The sequence below is a fragment of the Strix uralensis genome, chromosome 1 (genome assembly GCF_047716275.1).
Source record: "Strix uralensis isolate ZFMK-TIS-50842 chromosome 1, bStrUra1, whole genome shotgun sequence".
Classification (NCBI taxonomy): Eukaryota; Metazoa; Chordata; class Aves; order Strigiformes; family Strigidae; genus Strix; species Strix uralensis.
Genome location: NC_133972.1, coordinates 36,443,938 through 36,459,457, shown reverse-complemented (window position 1 = coordinate 36,459,457; position 15,520 = coordinate 36,443,938). Strand labels below are relative to the sequence as shown.

General features: G+C 39.9%; 1 protein-coding gene and 1 long non-coding RNA gene across 4 annotated transcripts in view; one reads left to right on the top strand and one right to left on the bottom strand.

Moving 5' to 3' along the window:
* The window catches only part of RAPGEF5 (Rap guanine nucleotide exchange factor 5), a 164,736-nt gene that overhangs the window by 74,567 nt on the left and 74,649 nt on the right, over positions 1 to 15,520 (bottom strand). The gene's annotated exons all lie outside the window — the stretch shown is intronic.
* Positions 2,327 to 13,827, top strand: LOC141941019 (uncharacterized). Its single transcript, XR_012628193.1, has 3 exons — positions 2,327 to 2,619; positions 6,096 to 6,296; positions 12,724 to 13,827. It is a non-coding gene; the product is annotated as an uncharacterized LOC141941019 (long non-coding RNA).

Below are 15,520 nucleotides of genomic sequence, written 5' to 3'. Positions count from 1 at the left end.
CCCAGTCTGGCAGGGCTTCTGCAGCGCCTGCCCTCCAGGAGCTCATCAGGCCTGGAGCTACATACAGCCTGGAGGTCCAGGTCCCAAGGTTTCCAGAGTAAGTCGCAGGAAAATTAAATCTCTATTTCTGCCCTAAGAGAGTTCTGCAATTGTATTATTTTCACCAGAAGCAGAATGGAAACTCCCCCCCCCCCCCTCCCCCCCCAAGAATATTAGTTTTCTTAGAGGACAGAATTCAAGCACCAGACACATCTCCCTTGCATATGTAGATGAAGCAACAGTTCAATCCCCTGAGCTACCGAAGTGTGTCTTCCACTGATGTCAGTGGATCAAACCTTAGCTACAGTGACAAGCATGAGGGAAATGAGATAAAAACTGCAGGATTTATGTCTTGGCCAGGAAGGGAGGAGGACTAACGAGGATTTGCAGAGGACTGCAGACTTAACCCAGATACCCCAAGACTGATAACACACACTACTATTGTCATATGCCTTAGGGAAAGATGAACGGAAGACGATTGACTAGATATACAGAAGTTATACTTGAGAATAATCTTAACATCAGAAGGGTGAAATTCAAGAAATTACTAACTAGATAAGAACTTAATTAACATCCAGTGGGGTTGGAACTTGGCTTCTACAGCCTCCATACAGCTTTTACCTAAGAATGAAAACTGCAGAAGATAGCTCACTAACATTAGCGGATTTAATTTATTAATGTAGACTAATATTCAGTTTGGTAAGGACACATGTACAAAGGCCTTACAGCCTTTATAAGGGACGTAGTGATAAATAAGGTCTCCTGAAGGAATGAAAAAGAGATAGCAGTAAATATATGACACTGTCAGCCTTATAATGCTCTAATTACCAGTGCTGGACACACACAACTTCTAAGTCAAACAGACAAGACTGCTGATCCCTTTCTTAGCCTTTCACTCCAATTTATACTTGGTGTGAAGTAAAATACTATTTTAAAAAACTGACTTATCGACTTACTCTCTACCAGAGAAACCTTTGCCTCTTGCCTTATGTCCATAGCACCTCTCAATACTGCCAATGCCATTACTCTAATTAAAATAAAATAAAATAAAATAAAATAAAATAAAATAAAATAAAATAAAATAAAATAAAATAAAATAAAATATATACAGTATCTACATTATAAACCATGACTCCAAACTAGGAATATTAAAATTTGTCTATTAAACTGAGGTGCTGCTCATTACATTTATCACTGTAAAGCATATACCTTTTTGTTGAAGCCTTATGCTCACAGAAGGATGCAGCTGATTTTTCACGAGAGAGTACTCAACAAAGGCCAGGAGCTGGTTCTAGCCTCGCAAAAGGCTTAAGATAAACTTTAAAACCAGGAATACTATATAAAGCTCAAGCCCATTCTCAGGAACTCCAGAATCAAACTCTCTCAAACACACTGACATTTAACATGGTCTTCAAACAGCACATGTAAAAGAACACTGAGTAAAGGAGTAAAAAAAAAAAAAAATACAAAGCTACTGTTTAAAATAAAGCCAGTTGATTTAACTTCTAGTGCAACAGTAGAGGTCACAAAGTAGAGTTTACATCCTGTGTTTTGGTGGTTGTTTTCAACTACGTTAAATATAATGAGGTGATTTATTTTGACAAAAGCATGAATCACTATATGACTACAGTTTTCTTGGGTTTGGGTGATGGTTTTAACTCCCTCCAAAACATCCTGAAATGACCAGCCTTTTTACTAATGCTTTTTAATGGTTCTTTTCTTGCTAATTCATTCATGCATCTAAATCATTCAAAAATAGATAACCAACTAATCACTTACAGACTTGATAACATATCATAAGTAGACAGCAATACATAGAGCGTGCAATAAGGCTGACAAAAAAGAAAGGAAAAAGGAGTTAGAAGGAAAAATAAAACTCACTCCTTCCACCTAATAGCAGGAAATGTGATTTGATTTTGCATTTATTATGTAGGATAAAATACTTATTGATGTCAATGAGTAGTCTACTATAGAAATAAGAAAAATCAGGCTGCTTCTGTACAGGATGCTTTTTTCTAATGTCACATACACAGAAGCAAATTAAAGGTTCCTTTTTCTTTTTGCTTTGGTACAAGGTTTGTTGTCCACATTTAGCAAAAGTTAAAAAGAAAAGAAGAAGGGAGGTAAGAAAGAGCAGGTTAACAATTAACCAGCTGTTGTCAGCAATTCATTCAAAAGTGGAGGTTATAGCACACAAAAAATAAAGAAATTTTATTGCACGATTACAACATGGAAAAGAAGAAAAGTGCTTTCTTGCATGACGGTGTAGGAATAATACTGTAAAATCATAAATTTAATTAAATTTTCATCTACTGAAGAAACCCAAAGTGTCACAAACACTAAAAATTACAGAAAAATTTACAATGCCAGTCACCACATTATGAAGTAACATTTTATGTTCCTCCCATTTTATGATTTTAAATACTCACATATTAAGTTACTTTTATTTTGTTCCAGGTGGAATCATGTACCTGTTTCTTAACTAGCTACACGCTCTAAAAATTTATTCAAGTATGAACATTGGGAGTTTCATCTGTGCTTTCTTTAGATAATACAATCATGCCCAACTTTAGGAGGCAGGTAAGTTAGTTATACCAAGGACAATCTCAACATTTATTCAAGTTATAGAATGAAAAATGCATCATTACCATGGCAACTGGTAAATCACATGGTATCTGCAATGAGATGCAAGGCGTCTTGAGTAAACACTCATCCATGCGCTTGTATGTCCTCCTCCACACAGAATGGTTCCTTTGTGGAGGAACATGCACAATTTCACTCTCTTCTACAAAAAGTTGATAGAAGTAATCCAAACTGTCATTTTTGCATGAGATAATCTAACAGATCTATCATTAGAATAGGAACAAATATTGAAAAACAGATTAAACATTGAATGTTTTGCTAGGAATTTCTTCAATCAAGACCATGAAACCTTACAAATGACAGAGCGTAGCTCTCAAACTCACTTTGTACCTTGGCATCAGAAGACCATTCACAACCGCACTAGAAAAAAAGTCTTCCTGACAGCATGAAGAGCTGCCAGACGTGCAGCAGCACATCACACTGAGGCAGCTGGAGCTGTTGCTGCCTCCAGCCATCTGCCACACCCTTCTGATGGATGTTGCCGCCCCCAGAACAAGGACATCTGATCTACCCTTGAATCAGCCCCAAACCACGCTGCTGCATGTCTTGCCGGGCTCAGATATTATCAGCAGCTAACATACAACCTCTCCTCGAGAGGGCCTCCCCTCCTCCCTGCTCTTAATGAAGACAACTCTCTCCACAACAACCCCCTCAAATCATGTTGCTCTATTGCCAGTCCCATCCATAAAGCATCAAACACCCATCAGTTGCTGGGCTTTGACTGCACTTCCCTGCTGCCCTTCTCTAGCTCTTCTTCTCCAGCCACTATCATGCCCACACAAGGCTCCCTTCCCCATCCTTTTCATTCACCACCTGGAGCAGCATCAACACCAGTTTAAGTAATCTCCCTTTCTCCTCTCTCAAAATATCTCATCCTTCTTGACCTCCTGAGCAACCTGAAGCAATGTTACCTATACAAAGAGATAGAGAGAAACACTGCAATACCACACTGTATACACAGTGGTTTCTTCAGCCAGCAAGGGCTCCACTTGGGGATGCAAATGTCCACTGGTTTGTATCTTCTCCTGGTCCCATTCTCTTCCTCTCAACACATCCCATTACCATTAGACAGCATAGCACAGACCACCCAGACCCTGCCAACATCTGTGATGTCACCCAAGAAAAACCTAAACTCTTGTGTATCTCTGATCCTGACCTGCCTTCCCCCATTTCTGGCTTCGATTCCTCCCTGACCTTCATAGCTTTATACAATTTATATAGCTTTATACAGGTTTATACTCTTTGTGTATAAGCTTGAGATCTCATATAACCAGTTTATTCCTCCTTATTCAGGAAATTATTTATATGTCAGATGTCTCAGAAAGTCAGCCTGTCTCATAAGTCCTTCCCGTAATGACTTCTTAAATCTGTTTACTTTGTCATTGCTGGGCTCTTCCTTCCCACCCGGTTGGTCATTTGCTATTTGACCTGAACTTTGACAGGCAAGGAGATGCCGTGGGTGAAGAAGAGGCACGCTCTGGTATTCATCAGCTGTCACAGAGCATTTGAGTAAAGGAAAGATAAAATGAGATGTGTGAACAAATGGCCAGGTCTTAACTCCCTAATAGAACCCTGTGGAGAGGGTTACAATATCCAAGTACTCCAGGGAAATAACTAATGATCCTTTCTTCAGTTCAGTCATGTTTCAAGAAGCAATCGCCTGAGTTACTAAGTGCTTGAGACTGCCTCAGTAATTGCAATGATTTATTTTATGCATCGTCATAACTACAGCACTAGGTCAGGAGGACTTGTGCCTTATGGATGCCTTGAATTTTAACACAGATATTGGAGGATTAGGAGACTGCAATCAGAAACACAGAGACCACAATTATTTGACTGGGGGAAAAAAAGACAAAGTCTTTAAAATCCTAGGTATCTAAAATTAGATTTTTAGTTAGATTTTTAATAAAATGAATGATATTTTCAGATGATCCTAAGCAGAAGTGGCTCACATTTTTCCTCTGCTCCATTAAAATGCAAGTGATCACAATCTAATGTTCCTGAAGATCTCTGCTAGGATTTTTTTTCCAGTTTAAGTAATGAATGTGCAGTTAACAGTGTAACTACCCACTCAGTAAGACAAAACCCCCCTGTTGTCTCTGTCTTATACCTCTATGTATTCCAGAGGAAATGCTCTCTGTGTTTCTTCATCTACCCTTAGTTTGTACTGGTGCAGTGGCTGCCTGTTAACAACTAGCAAAGAAAGAGACAAAAGCTTAAGCTTATAAGCATTTATTTGCTGTAAGAGGTATAACCTTTACACATAGCGACTCACCTGACCTACCAAATGTGCCAGAGGATATTTTGTGAGGAGACACATCCACGATGCAGGAGGATATGTTTGCACAGCAACAGAAGATTTGATTAGCAGCTTCTCAGGCACCCCCTTTCTCCTGACATTACTTAAACCCCATTCCCCAATCACCATTCCTTTTAGCTATGTGAGGCTTCACTGGCACAGAAGCACATTTTTAGGATAATGATAATTTAAAGTGCTGTAGTCACCAGAACTTTCAGGCTATCTGAAGATCTTGAAGACAATTCTCCTCCACCCCCTTAAACTTCAAGCTGTTCCCCCATGATAACTGAAGTGTTAACCTTCAGCACTGTTTTTCCAGTTACTGTGTTTCAAGGTTAGCAATGTGGAAAATACTAAATTAACCCGGATTTCAAGGTCAAAATAAAAAATGCAGCAATGATAGTCCACAGTAACTTTCATTCATTTGGTATTCAGGATGCATTCCGTCTGAATATCAAATCACAAAATCATTGCCAATTCATCAGATTTTAAGCTTTAGCTTATTAAAAATTAGACTATGCTAAAAATAAAATGCAGTTTTTTATTTGATCTGTTTCTGCACAGCATGATCTAAGCCTCTAATTATCTATATCTCTATATTATCTCAATTGTTATTTCAATATAAGCAAATTCATAACAATGCATTTTAATGTGGTAAAGCAATAGATGTCAAAAAGCTGAATGTCAAGATGCTAAAAATGAAAATGTTTCTCTACATTGTGTGTGCCAGGAAAGCAAGAACTCACATGACATTTGGCGGTGATTTCCCATGATGAAGCAACTCTTCAGGGCTTTCATTTTCGTAAAAGCCCTAGTCTGTTTAGAGCTAGCTTCTTGCCCTTAACAGTGCAATACAGATAAAGTTCATTAAATATGTTGTCTAAGGTAGGAAAGCGAGAAGGTTTTGCTGTAGCAAGCACTTAACATGAACATGGCAAATCAGAAGGGAAAAAAAGGTAAAAAGGATTGGAACAAATTATTTGTTATAAAAGCAAAAGTGACACAGGCATTCTGATATTACATGTTGTGCTGCATTAGCAAAATTGCCCAAATGAAGAATCATCAGAATGGGAAGTATTATTAGATTTTAATCAATAGGATTTTTTTCAAGCAGGCTGGGCTCCCAACCATTTGGTGCAGATCTTTTCCGTACATGAGAGCACTGGAATACCGGAAAACGCAGCGTTAATGAATTACAAGGAAAATTGCAAATGCCTACAAGATTATAGTTAATTTTCATATTACAATGGTCAAGCAGCTTTTACAGCTTGATATTTCTCCTGGAACACTAAACCTTTATTTCTTCTTGTAGCAGGTAAGATATGAATTTCTACCATAATTAAATGAGTAAATTGCTACTTTTTTTACTGTTTCTATTCTTAGGGGATCCTTAATACATATTGAACATCACACAAATTAAAAACTAATAACGTTTTAAAAGAATAGGTATATGCATGATTTACTGTATAGCTTTTGTCTAATACAAATATTTACTATTTACATATCACTGCAGTGAAAACAGTATGTGTCAACTGATTAACCAGTAAATATTAGACAGAGTTTAAGTGCATTGCTAGAGCAGCTGAAAAGGAAAATGTTGTAGTGGAATTGTAGTCTTTTTCCCTGCAGAGTACAAAACTAAGTTTTGCACCAGGGAAGAAATAGTCATATCTGTACGTATACATAAGTGTGTCTGTGTAACAGCTGAGGGTGGGAGAGTGAGAACAGATGAATTACAGGGAGAATACGGCCACCCAGTGCAAGAAGAGAGCAACTCTGTTCTACGGATGGCTGTGGATCCCACACAAATTAGCACAGACACCCGCAGCTCTGTTGTAAAATTGGAGCATGTTCCTTCAGTTCCTGCGTAGGTTCCTACAAGGAAATGTCTAAAATGAAATTGGAGAGGCAGATTTTTAGGGGGTCTCCTGAAATGAAGGCCACATTAAAAACCTGTCACCTGAAGCAATCTGTTCAGACTTTAAAATGGAAGCTGCTTCAACTGATCCATAGCATCCTTCAACCAGCCAGTGCACCCTAACTACTCAAGCACCACATCAGTGTGGGAGAGCATCCTGAGCACCTGTGTTCACAATGCTCCTGAAAGCAGGGAAGCAGCACTTCCATGTATTAAGGAGGATCTGAGACACAGAGATATTCGGTCACTAGACCAAGGTCTCGGAGGAAGCCTGTGCAGGACAGGGAGCTCCCAAGTCCCCATCTGACACCCCAACTTCACCACCCACCCTTCCTCTTCGGGGAGGCAGCTATGGTAACGTGTACCTACAAAGAGTTATCTGCAGGATAACCCAGTGAAGAGACAGCCTGCATCTATCACTCTTTCCATCAGCAGGCACTGGATGGAGAGCAGGGGAAAGGTGACATTTACAGCCCTGATGTCCCTGAGGTAGGGGCACAGAAATTTGTACAAGTCTCAGATGTGGTGCCTGAGATTCAGGTTTTGATCTGAAGAACTGAAAAGGAGGTTGAAACTTTTCAGAAACTGCCAGATGAAAATCAGATGCAATCTGAAGAGAGGAGGAGGAAAGGAGTGTCAGAACAGATGGGTCACCAGGAGAAAGCAGCTTCTTTATGTTACCAACTGAGACTGTGTGTAAATGACTAGTTTTTTCTACAATGTGAAAAAAGATTCCATAAGTAGTCCTTGTAAGCAATCAGCTTTGCTTTTAGCAATTGTTTGCAGTCTGTTTAATGAATAAATATGTACAGCATATGCATACATAGGCACATATCTCTACAGAAAGAGAACTGGGGGACCACAAGCACTCCACGTTTCTTGGTGGAAGAGGATTCTACCATACCCTTTGTGAAATCCTGAGAAAGGCTCCACATGCAGGATGCCATCACCTGCAATGTGCAGGATTTGATGGGTTCCCAGTGGGGCACTGGGCACTGCTCAAACTCATCTGGAAAATCTTGTGATGCCAGTGATAAAGCAGGTAGGACAATCCTCCACCCAGGCTTAACTTACTACTTCTGCCTCTGCAGAGAATAGGAGTAAATAACTCACTACGAAGGAAGTTTTGTTTAGAAGCCATATGCTTCTTTTACACAAGTTCATCAAATCTAGGAAAGCAAAACGAAATCAATATAGCCCAATGATTAGCTCGCTATAGATACTGTGTACAGACTGATAGATTAGACAGACTAAATCAATGTGTTAATTCCACTGAAAAGATTCAGGGTTCACACATGAGGAGACAAAGCCAGAGTGTTGGTACACTTTCCAGCCATGGAAGGCTGGATTTCCACACAAGGAAATCCAGGCCTGAATATGTCTGTTTTTTAGCTTGAAACCTGAACAGCCAGGCTTTGCATGTGAGAACTGAAATTCTGGCCTCTTCACTCCAGCGAGCTCTGATTAGTGTCTTCTGTCCTGACCCTGACCACATCAATTCTCTCTATTAACCTGCTAAATACAGCCAAACAGCATATTTTGCAAATACTAAATCAATGTAACTGCTGTAGTTGTATCCACATACATGTTTTAAAGGTTCCTGTGGTGAATAATCCCCTACACGAAATATCAAAAGTATTTGGCAAAAAGGCCTAAACTGATGCTGTATTCATGTGATAAATATTAGTGCCTCTAAAAAGGGAGGAGACACTGTGATATTGCAACCAAACCAAAAAGGTGATGTATATACTCATTCTGTGTTTGTCTCCTACTCTACCAAAAGAGCAGGTTCTCCTTTGTTCCGCCCAAGACTGATCTAAGTAGAAACGCTGCTCTTGATAGATCACACACAGGTCTGCTCCCCTCACCTCCCAGAGAAAATTGAGACAAATTAAGGGATGCTGCTCTCAGTCCAGTCACTCCAGGTGACACAACAGTGTCAGCCAGGCTGGCAGGGGACAGAGCTGATGCACAGCAGAGCCAACAAGAGATGTGAGCTGTATGCCTTTCCCTTGATCAAACAGGGCTGTGTAGTTCAGCATCACCCCCTGTTCAGGGCTTACCCGAGTTCAGAGCTTGGAAATCTTTCTAAGGTTTGATCTCCAGCAAGCTGTTAAAGGAAATACCGGCTGCTATTCATGCTCTTCCTGAGTTAGGTCATTCTATTATTTTCCAGGTCACCAAATGAGGCTAAAGTACTTTTTCCTGCACCCAGCAACTGCTGCTGCTCCCACACGTCAGAGCATTCCCCGCTCGGATGTGCACGTTCCAGCCAGTGACAAAAAAAGCTGGGCACTGCCTGCCACATGGTATCAGAAAATATATTCAAGGAAGGCCGCAAGGTCATTGCTAATTTCAAACCCTGTTTCATGTTTCTATGTGAAACATCTAATTAAAACTTTTCACTGGGTAGTTAAAATGAAATCCATGCATATCCACTTGAGACCTCATTTTCACGTGCTGTGAATTAGAATATAGGAGGCGGTGCACACAGTGGTAGGAACACTAGTCGAGGAAGGAGAGGGGAATACCTGCTTTGATTTAGAGGAAGACAGTCAGCAAAAATATCACTAATCGCCTGGGTTTTCATTCCTTTGCTCTTTGAGCTGTCACATAGAACCAGAAAAAATGAATGCAAGTGGTGTATTAACTGCCACCAAATCAGCATTCTCCACAGGTGACTGTGTGTCAAGCACATCTTGCAAAATGCCACCACCTTCCAAGGCTATAACACAACGAAAGCATTAGACCCTAAGGGCTATACCCTGTTCTCACCAAAAAATACCTCTTAACATCAGCAGGAGCTGAATTAAGCTTTATAATGCAGGCACAGTGAGTGACAGAATGGCCATAGCAAAAGGACAACATTTGTACATTTAAGGGATGTCTCATGATTAAATAAATAAATCCTGTAAAAAGAGAAGCCTGCAAAAAAATACAAGGTCAAGTTGTCCTTCCTTTCTTACTGTGGAGGAGGCTTCAGCAATGTAGGCAGAGATAGACACTTTACAGGTGCCCCTTTTCCAAAAAGCCCTCAGTGCAAATAGCCTGACTCTGGTACAGGGGCGGAAGCTGAAGGAAAGGGAAGGGCTGAGTCTTCACACCAGCATGCTCCAGGTGGTCTCCAGAGCCTGTCTGCAGGAACAAATGTCGACAAATGCTGCTGACATTTATTTCAGTGAGGTCCTGACACAGGCTATCAGATGTCTGAAGAAAGCTAGGTTGCTCTGGCAGTTGGGGAGGGTTGTGGTGCCAGCACAGCAGCACCTGAAATCAAAGCAGGCCTTACTGACTCCAGAGCATCCTGCCACTGGAACCACACTGACCTTAGCATAGAGTGCAGATCTTACTACAGAATTGGCTCTGGTGGAGTTTCTACTCCAAGCAGGACAAAGATTGATATGTAGAAACGTGTTCACCTGTTTAATGACACTAGCCATGTATCTTCTGTGTTACTGGCCCAAATCTCCATTTCAATGAAACTGAAGATCCTTCCAGAACTTATTTGGGAGGATAGGAGAAAAAAAAAAAAAGAAAAAAAAGAGACATGTGAAGCACTGAATCCTTTTTACATGACTCTGATCTCTGGGCAGGCCACCAAATGTCAGACAGCTTCCAAACAGGATGATGTGGTGGACAGCCATCAGCTTCTGGCTTATCAACAGTTTTTCAGTTATCTTGGCTGTTTCTTCTCAGCCAGGTCCACACTGTGAGCCAAAGCCAGGTGTCCTTGATTGGTTTCAATTCCAAGAGAAAAGTGTAGTAAAATAATGAATGACTGAGAAGATCTGCACCACTGAAAGGTGAAAGACAAAATTACTTCTCCTGAATTTCAGAAACTGCTTGCAATTTCTGACTTAAGTTTGCATGGTACCTATTCAAAGCATTATCAACTTCTCTTTTTAATCTTACTGAATTTAGATAACAAATTCCCTAACTTGACTGAGAGAGCCAGGCACTTTTGTTATTCAGCGTTCCCAGGACAAGCGTAGAAGTAGATGGCAGGATACGTCCACTGTATTATCAGCATAACTGGGAGTTTATTGATGTCATAAATCAGAAAAATGGAAAAAAAAACATTCAGAACATCATCAAATGTATTGGTCATACAAAGAGAGGGACAGAACAGTAAATTTAAAACTGGAAAACACTGGAGCAGGTGCTTTGAATTCATAAACTGGTAAATTCTAGTTTTCTAGAGGGAGAAAAAGATAGATTAATATTACGTAAGCCTTTGGACAGTCTAGAAACATAAGCAGGTAAGTGGTTCAGAATCTGGAGAGAAACACAGAAGCAGAGGACAGTGACAACCTGCAAAAGAAAGTTTTATGAGAGTTTCTTTGCTTTTTCACATTGATACACAGAGCAGCAGGCAGAACCATGGAACCATGTTTTCAGTGTTAGTGCTACCAGGAACTGAGTAGTCCCACTGCTCACAGAAAACAGCACTCCTGTCCTCTCCCTGCTCCCGGATGCTGACCCCTACTCATCATTCACCCCCTTCTTTGTGCATGCAAGCCTTCATGAAGCCACATGGTGAAACACAGGATCTAGATTAAAATTATGCCAACCAAAGAAATGCAAGGACGTTTAATTTGATCCAGTTCAGTTTCTGGATTTGGTAAATCACAACCAGTTCAGTTTCTGGATTTGGTAAATCACAAGGCTTTGGGGAATAAAGGAGGAAGGCTGTGTGTTTCACTGTCAGCTGCAGAATCGCAGGAAGGGTCATCCCTGACACGACGTCTCGTTCCCACCCCATACCCATATCCCCATACCACAAGGGAAACCCATCCAGTCGGAAAATAACTCCACAAGAAAGGTGTATTCAGTTTCTTTTTTGGCTGGACTATTCCCTGTGTGTCTTCACAAAGCAGCATGGCACAGGGAATACCAGCACAGGGATGGGGACAAGCAGTTGGGGCTGGGATGCTGCCGATGGCACAGCTGCAAAAATGATGCCCGAGAAGCCAGAGACTGTGAAGTGACTGCAACTGCTTGGCATTGACAAAGCTACGCTCAAGTTTTTAAAAAATATCCCCTGGCCCTCAGCAGTTCAAAGTCCAACCCAGTTCCAGCTTACTGGGATCCCCAAACCACCTCTCAAGGATCTCAGAGCAATCCATCAACATTCATTAACCACTGCAGGTTTTATAGCACCCCTTCAAGGTCCTACATGTTTAAGACCCCATTTTATATCTGGGTAAACAAAGGGGCAGAGAAGTGACATGATTTGAAGAAGGTTACATATTAAATAACCGATGGAGTCAAAAATAATTCAGTGTTCTGGCTCCCAGGTTTTAGGTTGCTAAATACCACATATCCTTTTTTACCCCTTTCAGCCCAGTAGCTATGGTATTGTCCCATACAAGAATGAGTCACCGTTCCACACCAAAGAAAGCCCAGCATGCAAAACGTGTATGTGGAATTTCCTTCTATACAAAGTAGTTTAATGTTACAGAATAAATCAAAGAGGAGCAAATTAGGCTTTCTTTTCTTTTAAACACTAGGCGGAGCATCTGGAGGAAAGAAGGTATTACGGGAATATGTAACTTGACTTAAAGGAAAAGAGTGAGCATTCCATTCAACCTATTCCTATACTGTGCTTACAACACATCATGTGAGCACAAGCATGACTCTTGTCAAATGCTTTATGTTTTACAGGAAAAAGGACCACATCATCTCACTGCTATTTTGCACTCCTTGGCAAGAGGGTATTCTCCTCCAAAACTTTGGCCACGTTAAAGGCTCAACAAAAGGAATAGTAAGTCCTCTTAAAAGTATATAGTAAATAAAAATACTTCTCTTACTATTTTAACAAAAGGGTTGCAAGAGACGGAAATAAAGCCTTTCCTAGCAACCAAAGGATCCCAGTCCTACGTCTGAGCAGGAGGATCCTCATCTCTGGCAAACTTCTTCTGTTTCAAGAAGATGCCTGTGCCTGTTCTGCACTGAAAAAAGATATCCTAGGACCTGCAGAAGTCTTTACTTCTCAGAAGATAAAGAGGCTGGCTTATGAAGAACAGCTGATCACCTGGGGCTATGAATTCATTCCAGCAGATGAAAGATCAACTGTCTGGATTAGGACACTCTCTTCAGAACATGACAGAACTAGATTCAAGTCTCTGTTCCTCCTGATTCAGACCAGAGACTTGAACTTCAGGTTACCTCCACAGCAAGCATGTACCTACCTCTTAATTACTTACTCAACACAGAGCTATAAACTGACAACTTTATTGATAGACTCATTTTTTTCTTGCCTTGTAGTTGAAGACTAAGTCAAAATTACAAACTATCATCTTACCCTGATACAGCTCTCTCTGCTAATGCTGGCGGATCTAAGAGGTATGAAGGGAAATAACCAACTCCTGTGCTGATGCTCCTGTGCTCCATTCTGTTTCAGTGACTTCAGACATTTATACCACCTCATAGCTATTCAAGCCACAAAAGTTTGTGCAAAAACTTTTACTGTGCTGTAGTTATGTCCACTTGATCCACAGTTCTGCAGGAGATGCAGAATAGCCTCCAAAAGCCCAAAGCAGTAAAACTGTACTCAAGCTACCAATAGATCTATCCCAGCCAGAGCAGATCCAACAAAAGCAGCGACACCTTTTTTAAAAAGTAAAGCACAGATTTCAGTCACTGACTGCATTCAGATGTCATTCAATGTCATAGTTTTAAAGAATGTTTTTCCATTGGAGCCCTGATTACTGACCATCAATTCAACAGTACCTCGGTGCAAGGCCACAGCTTTGTCAAGCTAACAAAAGCTGCAGCTCTGGACACGTCCTGACATTCATTCTTGTCTCCTTGCAGGCGTCCAGCTAGACAGGTAGGTGCACCCTAAAATAACCTTGATGTGTCATGGCTGGAATTTCCTCAAGAAATTCCTTGGTTGTGAGTAATCTATACAACCGGAGGCTCCGAGTCGTTAATCATCTTTTGTAAGCCTTTTAACAGCTTCAGCCCAACCACTAACCTGCTTCAATGAGCAAATCATCTGTCTTCTTAATGAGACTGCTGATTACAAAAGTTAGTACCCACTAAATTAACAAAACTGTTCTGCACTATCTGTTGTCCTTCTGAAAACATACCTGCTCCACTATAATATATCTCTTTCATCTTGAACTGGCTAAACCACAGAATCAATACATTCAAGCTGTATGTACTTACATACTTTTAAACAGTACATAACTCTAATTAATATGTATATCAATCTGCAAAGGGATTACAATGTGTATTCAGGAAACATTCCCTTCCCCATTGATGCACAAAAGTACTGGAAGAGCCCCAGCCTAGAATATAATTTATATTATTGAATAAAGAAATTCATATTCTTTAGTTCTCTAATGAACACGAGAGAATCTCAAATTTCCTATGCACATTAGTGTCAATTTGTAGAAAGCTTATTCAGTTGATCTGACTACGAAAACAGTACTATAAGCTAAAGAATATTTTCCCCATGTTGCTGAGGTGGAAAGCACTTTCATGATTTTGCTAAGACAATGACACTATAAACAGACATGATTTTCTTAATGAGTGCAACGCTTCATTGGAATAATAACTGGAAACACTGTACAAACAGTATCACATCTATTACAAAGGCATTATTTAATTGAGTTGTGGTTGCTTGAAAAGAGTTCCAAAAAAGTGCTGTTCAGTGCAAATATGCCTCAAATGCATCTCAACTGTATGCTTGAGCAAAAAAAAGCTATGCCAAATTACATACAGAGCTTGCTTTCTGTATTATAATTAATGCTAACAGTAAGCAAACTTCTCAGAAACGCAAGCTCATTTTACAGCTGAATATTTCAATACAGATTTTTCATCTATTTTCTGTCAAAGCAATTGTTTTAAGGGAATGAAATGTTTAAATAACATAAAAATACAAATATCCAGTTTTACATTTCCTTGGACTTATGAGTGTGATTTGCATGTAATGATAAAATTAGAACTGCAAGCTTGCATATTTATTTTTACTCTAGCTCACATCTGATATTAAAATAATTTCTGTGCATTTTAGACAACCATTTCATTTTATTTATCAATACACTGAATCTCACTGTAGGAATGTAATAGCACAGAGAAGAATCTTATCTGCCTATTTAGAAGCTTATTTACTTTCTACTCATTAGCAAAACTGAAGTTTTAGGAAACCTAACACATATGGTAGGTTGAGTGCCTTAATTAAGAACCTTATTCCAACACATTAGCAAGTAAGAATGGGGAAAAAATCACTATAATTTAGGTTTTGTTTCCTTTTCAAGTCTGTGAGCACCATTACAGTTAGAGCACTTTGCAAACATTATATTCACTAGGGAGGAAGCTGGCACTGTGTGCTACAGAACACCAATTTCAATATACCTGTCTAACCTGGTCATCACAAGCTTGCAGTGCCAAAAACAAATAAGCAGCTCACATATAATAGAGTTTCAGCACAAAACTTATTTAAGTATAGGACTTTTTCAGAACACTTTCTTATCGAGATCATAAATCTGAAAAGAAATGATAGCATACCAGAAACCTGAAACACAAGCAGTATGGACTTTCTGACCTGGGTACTTAGTGTGAGGTAAAAATGTATGCAAGTACAAAATCATCACATATATAGACCCCAATTT